This window comes from Gobio gobio (genome assembly GCF_949357685.1).
Source record: "Gobio gobio genome assembly, chromosome: 25".
NCBI classification, from domain to species: domain Eukaryota; kingdom Metazoa; phylum Chordata; class Actinopteri; order Cypriniformes; family Gobionidae; genus Gobio; species Gobio gobio.
This window is the reverse complement of record NC_137121.1, coordinates 13072774-13081678: the sequence shown is the minus strand read 5'-3', so window position 1 is coordinate 13081678 and position 8905 is coordinate 13072774.

Here is an 8905-nt window from a genome sequence, read left to right as displayed (position 1 = left end):
AATATTCGATTTTTGTGCATATCCGATTGGAATCCGGTCGTATTTAGCAAGTGTGAACGATTTTTACAAATCAGTTTTGAGCTTCATTTTTATGTGGTTTGAAATCCTATTCAAATTGCATTTCTGGAAATCTGTTTCAGTCTGATGACTTATGAATTTGCGTGGTTTGTGTCACTTTCTGATGCCACGTAAAAAATAAACATATCAGACGTTGTTATAGGAAATATAGCTGCAGTAACAAGGTTGTGCAAAGAAGAAAATTACAATAAAATAGTAATGTTTTGAGACCATGCAGAGATGACAGCACGGAATAAACCACACATACTAGTCTCCTATGTTTCTGCCGCTGCCTCAGAAGTCACAGTAGTCCAATGCGGCGGCTACACATTGTCATGTTGTAAATAAGACAATGTCTGTATTGCAAACTCCTCCACTTTGCTGTTGTTTTGGCGTATGCTTACCCACACAAAGTCATAGAAACCAATGCACATATTCCGGAAAACGAAAGAGCACCACAGGACACACAAATCAGATCTGAACAGTTACGATGCACAGTGTGGACAGTCAATAATTTAGATCAGATTCCAATTGGATATGCAAATAATTGGATTTGGACTGACACTAGACTTGAAGTGGCTGAAGTTTAAACTGAGGATCAGAATGGGGAAGAACGGTGATAAGATGATATCTCTTAGTCTTAGATTGGTATCATCCCTCAGTCTCCTCTGCACCAATCAGCTGGTGTGTGGTGGGCGTACTGGCCCAATATGGCTGCCGTCGCATCATCCAGGTGGATGCTGCACATCGGTGGTGGTTGAGGAGATTCCCCCTTCTATGTAAAAACGCTTTGAGTGAGTGCCTAGAAAAGCGCTATATAAATGTAATAAATTATTATTATTATTATAGTCTGAGTATTTCAGAAACTGCCTATCCAACCATTTCTAGGGTTTACAGAGAATGTCAGTAGCTTGTCTGTTTTATCAGACCACACGGGCCAGCCTTTCGTTCCCCACGTGCATCAATGAGCCTTGGCCGTCCTTGACCCTGTCGCCGGTTCACCACTGTTCCTTCCTTGGACCACTTTTGATAGATACTGACCGTTGCAGAACGGGAACTCCCCACAAGAGCTGCAGTTTTGGAGATGCTCTGACCCAGTCGTCTAGCCATCACAATTTGGCCCTTGTCAAACTTGCTCGAATCCTTATGCTTGCGCATTTTTCCCACTTAACACATCAACTTTGAGGACAAAATGTTCACTTGCTGCCTAATATATCCCACACACTAACAGGTACTGTCATAATGTTATGCTTGATCAGTGAGAATCTTCTATAATAAGACCCATCATTAACTTCCTACACCCAGACAACCTGTTAGCACAAGAGAAAACAACCTCCTCACACTGCAAACTCCATTGTCTAACAAAACATGATCAAAAACAAGCCGCATGCCTCCTGATCTCAGTTCCATAAGATCGAGATGAACATGCTGCTTCCTTGATTTGAGGTCTGAATGTTCACTGACATACAGAAACAGCAGGCCTTGAGCGTTCAGGATAGCGTGTAGCTTTACGCCTTTGATTAAAGAGACTCTGAAGCTTTAAGAAATATAATGGGTAAATCACAGAGGAACTCTGCTTCACTCCGACCATATGTGCTGGATATTATGTACGTCCTTGGCCTCACACACTTCGGCCAATGCAACATCTGCACACCAGCTCTGCCAAAGCAAAACCACAAAAAGATTTGAAAAGATGTTAGATAACAAACATGTTTGCATGGTGTGTAGTCTGTTAAAATGTTTTTATGAACTGAAAGCTTTGAATAAAATAAAATAAAAATGAATTTCATATGATATGAACAGTTATTTATTATTTATGTTTTATTATTGCCTTTATTCATATATTAAATTAGCTTTTATTTTTAATATTTATTTAGTTTAGTTTTAGTATATCCTAATTTTGTAATGTGCTTTATTCAGTTTTATTTGTTTTATTTTTTATTATTTATTTTTTAATATCTTACTTCAGTTTTATTAATTTTAGTACTTCGACTTATTTTATTTCAGTTAGTTGCCAAAGCAACATTTCTATTTTTTTTTTAATTGAGTTTAAGTTTTTCCATCTAATATTTATATTTCGTTATATTTCGGCTTTACTTTAAATGCATATTTTAAAAAATAGTTTTAGGTTTAGTTAACGATAACTGCATATGAAACATGAAAATTGGAATTTTAGGAATAAAATATGAAACATTTTATTGTATTTTATTTCTGAATAAAGATCTGAATAAAGTAAAAGGAAAATCAAACTCAAAATAGTAAGTGCCACCTTATTAGGCTACCTATTTTGATTTATGGGATTGTCTACATTTCACTTGCTTTGAAAGACCCTGAGCTGAAAGTCTCCTCAAAGTGCAGTGAATTGTTTTCGTTTTATTTCACTGTACTGCTTTAAACACTGTCAAGATTAAAATTAAGATCTAATCTACTGTAGCAAGGCTTAGATTTAAGATCAGTATTTAGGCTGAGTCACGAGGAACCATTGCCAGAAAACCCGTTTTGAAAGCGAAACGTTCACTTAGTCTGCAAGAAGAGCTTCAGCTCACGCACTCATTACAGATGAGAAATCCTTCTTTCCTTCCTTCCCTTCATTTTCCCAGATCCCTTCATTAAGCTCTCATCAGCACGTTCAGAGCTGTCATCTTTAATATTTCACACGAGGTGGAGAAAGAGACAGAGAAAAGAAAGAGAGTGGATGATTTTATTAGGGTCAATTACAGCTACAAATGACAATTTCTCAGGCTAAATTGCAATTTTACGTCCTTTTTGTGAGAGAACAATGACTATGTAATTAGAGTAATGAGCACCGCATCAGCCGAATGATTTGTGCTGAATGAAGGGATTCTTGTGTGTGTGCATATGCACACGTGTCTATTTGTTGAACATTGCATGTGATGGGTCGAGTAATTACACGTAATGTCTAATTACACCAGTTGAACTAGAGAGTCCTATGTTGCGGTGTGTTATGACCGTATGTGTCTGCTGACTAACCCTCCTCCTCCACAATTGCATTCTGGGAGGAGTGGGCCATTGAGCATGCAGTTCTTCTCCAGGCCACTTGATGGCACTGTGAGCTCACTAAAGTGACGCCACATGGCTGGAACAGCACAAGTGCTTGTTTAAAATATGAAAGATGTCTTGTAAACGACTACTTGGCACGCCGTTTTTCATTTGAGATATTTATTTTTAATTTCACTTGTTTTTACTGGGCAAGTTTTACAAAACAAAGACTTAAGCTACCATTTTGTGATTTGACCTGTGAGAATGGTTAATAGGAGAAAAGGACTTTCTCGTGTAAGTGAGATTGCACATATTTTGGGAAACAAAACAGAGAAATGAAAAAAGAAACACAAAAAAGAAGAAAGCATTTGTTATGTGCAGAATGTAACCACAATGCTACAGTGGTGTGGGCTGTTTCCATGGTGTTGCTAGGGTGTTTCGGGTGGTTGCTTATAGGCTTATAGAGCCCAATGCTAAGTTTCTATACTATTATGTTCCCTAGATATGATTCTTACCAGATTTTTATTTTTTAGGAAAGTATGATATCATCATATCTGTTTTTTTTTTATTTCAATTTTTTTAAACCATTACTGCTAAAGAGTAAGACTGCATCTCTTTCTTTTCTTTTCCCCCCTCTCCATCTGTTGAGTCAATAAATAATTGAGAGTATTAAACTGTATTACATTTTCAAAAAGTACTATAAAAAAACAAACTAATAAATAATATAAAAATATTATATAAATATAAAATGTAAAAGCAAATATATAAAAAAATTAAATAGTGCAAAACTGTTAAAAAAAATCAATAAACATTAAATAAAATATAAAACATATAAATGATAAATATAAAATAAAACAAATATTTCAAAATGGTAAATTAAAAATGGTAACTAAAATTATTTAAAAATCTTTAAATATTAAATAAATAAAAATAGAAAATTAAATAAATAAATAAATATTTAAAATGTGTAAATACTACTCTATTCATAAATAATTTTAATATAAAAATGATAAAATGTAAAATAAATACATACATATAAATAACTCAATGCTTTATTATTATTACTATTATTACGTATTTAGTTAGATAATAGAATATAATTTTACTGTCCACCACAAATAATTGATTTCTTGGTATCAGTAAGACTTTTAATATCATCCATGCCACATAGTGCATCCCTAAATTTTTCACTTTGCCCGTTTAATCATCCTCAAGGTCAAATTTAGATTAGCCATAATAGCACACCTTTTCTCAACAATCCGCATGATTTGAGGTTCGTAGCGTGCTAGTTATGTATTACATTTTTAAAACTTAAAGGGACATTTCAGCCAAAAATGTTAATTTCATTTACCATTGACTTCCATAGTATGAATAAAAAGTAAATGTATTGAGGTTTGGAACAACCTGAGGGTGATTAAATGATTTTCCTTTTTGGGTGAACTATCCCTTCAAGGTTAAAGTTCACAAAACCACAAAAGTATGAGTGCTTTTCATAGAAAAGCTTTGGTTTTAGTACCCCGTGATCTCTGTTCTGTATAAGCGGCCTTGTTCTGAAGCCCACCTGCAAGTCTGTGTTGTTGAATTAGCAATGCTCTCTATAGAACCCTAAGCCCCCGTTATCTGTTACATGCCTGGCAGCCTGCAGGCTACGGCCCAAGCAAGCCTCCTGTGACCGGCATCTGCTGTCCAGCGCTAAAATCAGGACCGCCATGGATTTCTCTGGCTCTGCTTGGGCAGAGGGGCTCGGGGAAACCAAGCTTCTGATTGGGTGGACGTCGGTAGAGAGGCTTAAATTGGACAACAGAGGCAGAAGCTCTTCTGGAATGATAGTTGCACTAAAAGCCACAGGGTGTGCTAAGGTTGTAAATACACAGACCAGGTCACAGATGGGTAAATCACACACACACAGTCAACATTTCAAATTGTTTTGGTGTGCTGCCTACATTCAGTTGGGGAACTCATGAGTTTTTACGCAAGAACGTCGACAGGCTTTTGCAACAATTATAGCGCTCTTTTGTGTCTGCGGAGGGGTTTTGGGAAACAAATTAATTCTGAAAGACTCATTCAGACAGAACAGAACGCCGCTCCAGAGCTCAGCGGAGGGGATGTGAGCTGTTGGCTCCGACATCCTCTGGCAAACCATGGGAATAATGATAAAAAACACGAGCGCGCAAACAAACAAGCTAAATCGCGTGATTACACCAACAAAGCAGCACTTTTAGGTCGAACGTATCCCTCTTGCGGAACATGACTGGGATTATGACTCACTAAAACGCACTATTCTCACAGGTTCCTTTCTCCCAAAATAAGGTTTAGTCACAGCCAGGGTCTCGATGTGTCTTTAATTGGAGCGCTTTAGTATTTTAACATTAGTATACAGCACCGGTGACTCATCGCTTTGAGGTGACATGGTTAAATTGAGCAGTGTATCTATTCCAGTGGCAGGTGTGGGAGCCAGATGCAGCCTTCTCCATATCCTTTGTAGTAGATCTGATTTGAAGTCTATTAGCATCCTTCAACTCTAATCTTAACGCGAGAGACCTTGTTGGGTGCTCAAGCAATACCTATGTTTGTATGCGTTGAGTGTGCCTGTGTTCACGGCCTTTGATGAGCAGTCATTTAGCTGACGCTTTTAGCCGAAGAGATTCACAACAAATTACAGTGACAAGCCCCCTGGAGCAACCTGAGGTTAAAAGAATAGTTTGAAGAAACAATTGTAGGCATCGTTTACGCAAACCCATATGCTTTTCGTTCTTCTGGGAAATGCAAAAATAGGTATTTTGGAGAATGTTCACACTGTTCTTTTACAGGACGAAAGAAAACAGTGACTAAAGTCTGTCAAGGGATATGACAGGGAATAATAACTGTCTGTTCCTCCTTATATAAAGCTATATTGTATGCCTTGATAAAAATGACAAAAAACTAATAAGAAATTATTTAAATTAAAATAGAACATGATACCATAAATAGAATGAAATAAAAATAAAAATAAAATAATGACAAACTAAATAATTCAACAAATTAAAAATAATAAAATACAAGGTAAAATAAAATAATTATTAACTAATAACATTTTTTTCGGTCAGACAGTGTGATTTCTAGGTTAATGCACTTATGCCAAATAGGCTATAACAAATAGAATGAAATTAAATAAAACAAGAATGACATAAAAATAAAAAAAGAATGACAAAAAGAATAAAATAAAAAGAAATAGCATAACATAACATAAAATAATAAAAATAAAATGAAAGAGGTATGGAGACGTCACTTTTTTTTATAAGACATCATAGTGGGATTTCTAGATCAGTGCACTTATGATGGAGGAGCTATTAAAGAAAACTGGGAAGAAAGGATAGAGCAGAGAGGACAGAAAAGTGCACCAGAGTGACAGTAACGGAGAGAGAGAGGGAGCGAGAGAGCGAGAGAGAGAGAGAGAGAGAGAGAGAACAGGAGGACAATTAGCATTCCTGTGGTCGTTTGTTTGACTAATTACATGTGAGTGATGTGACATGTGGCTGCTGGGGTTATTAATGGGATTCCTGCTGTTTAATGAACATGTCACACTCCTTTTGTACAAGGAGAAGGAAAGAGACTCCGCTGATGACCAGCAGCTATCAGACTTGCAGGGGTGTGTTTGTGATCACAGACTATACTGCATTAGACTGCACTGATATACACTCACCTAAAGGATTATCAGGAACACCTGTTCAATTTCTCATTAATGCAATTATCTAATCAACCAATCACATGGCAGTTGCTTCAATGCATTTAGGGGTGTGATCCTGGTCAAGACAATCTCCTGAACTCCAAGCTGAATGTCAGAATGGGAAAGAAAGGTGATTTAAGCAATTTTGAGCGTGGCATGGTTGTTGGTGCCAGACGGGCCGGTCTGAGTATTTCACAATCTGCTCAGTTACTGGGATTTTCATGCACAAACATTTCTAGGGTTTACAAAGAATGGCGTGAAAAGGGAAAAACATCCAGTATGCGACAGTCCTGTGGGCGAAAATGCCTTGTTGATGCTAGAGGTCAGAGGAGAATGGGCCGACTGATTCAAGCTGATAAAAGAGCAACTTTGACTGAAATAACCACTCGTTACAACCCAGGTATGCAGCAAAGCATTTGTGAAGCCACAACACGCACAACCTTGACGCGGATGGGCTACAACAGCAGAAGACCCCACCGGGTACCACTCATCTCCACTACAAACAGGAATAAGAGGCTACAATTTGCACAAGCTCACCAAAATTGGACAGTTGAAGACTGGAAAAATGTTGCCTGGTCTGATGAGTCTCGATTTCTGTTGAGACATTCAGATGTTAGAGTCAGAATTTGGCGTAAACAGAATGAGAACATGGATCCATCATGCCTTGTTACCACTGTGCAGGCTGGTGGTGGTGGTGTAATGGTGTGGGGGATGTTTTCTTGGCACACTTTAGGCCCCTTAGTGCCAATTGGGCATCGTTTAAATGCCACGGCCTACCTGAGCATTGTTTCTGACCATGTCCATCCCTTTATGACCACCATGTACCCATCCTCTGATGGCTACTTCCAGCAGGATAATGGACCATTTCAGAAAGCTCGAATCATTTCAAATTGGTTTCTTGAACATGACAATGAGTTCACTGTACTAAAATTACCCCCACAGTCACCAGATCTCAACCCAATAGAGCATCTTTGGGATGTGGTGGAACGGGAGCTTCATGCCCTGGATGTGCATCCCACAAATCTACATCAACTGCAAGATGCTATCCTATCAATATGGGCCAACATTTCTAAAGAATGCTTTCAGCACCTTGTTGAATCAATGCCACATAGAATTAAGGCAGTTCTGAAGGCGAAAGGGGGTCAAACACAGTATTAGTATGGTGTTCCTAATAATCCTTTAGGTGAGTGTACAACAAAACACTAAGAACTACCCAATGTTAGCTTTTAGGGTTTACATGTTTTCAGTTGTGGCAAGCAGAACGAGGCAGAGGGTCCGTGCGAACGGGACGAGGCCGGTGGCGTGAGAGATAATGAACGGCAGCTGTGCTCCGCACTGGTCTCGTATCGTTCACGGAGGAGCTACTGGAGCATTATAGGAGGAGCGACGACAGTGAAGGACGAGAGAGTACCTAGGCCTGGATCTTAAGTTGTGTTTTGTATATGTGTGTGCGGCAGCCGTCCGTGAGGGGCTGCCTGCTTTACTTTCATTTTGTTTTGAATATTTCGCTGGTTCCCGTCTCCTTCTTCCCATAACAACGAACAGTGTTACATCAGTGTTTGGGGTAACGCATTACCGGTAACTCGAGTTACGCAATCAGATTACTTTTTTTAAATAACTAGTAAAGCAACACATTACTTTTACATTTAAAGGTGTCATGAACTGGCTTTTTTTAAATTTTTTTACACTGTTGTCTGAGGTCAACTTATGACGTTCGCTGGTTTTTACATTCAAAAACATCATAATGAATAAGTAATAGGCTATTTTCTGCCTTGGTTTTGAGGCTCTCTGAAAAACGGTCGGTTTTGATCGGCGTGCCTCACTGAAGACTTGGAAGTAAACGCCCACGGCCAGGATTGGATAAGATTTTCATATTTAATGAGCTTCTGCTCCCCTGTCAGTGACAGCGTGTGGCAAACGGCAACCGGAATGAATCGCCCAGCCCACAGCCAGGGCTCGCAAAAGGTCTTTATCAAACAAACACAATGATTCATCTCTCATCCACCCGCGATTCATTGGAATGTTATTTCTGTATCGTTTCGCTCGATCAACAGTGAATATAACCGCGAACTGCAGACAACACACGCACACACGTCTGAAAAACACATAGCCCCAGGACTTTGGGCTTTGCGAGCTGGCGTT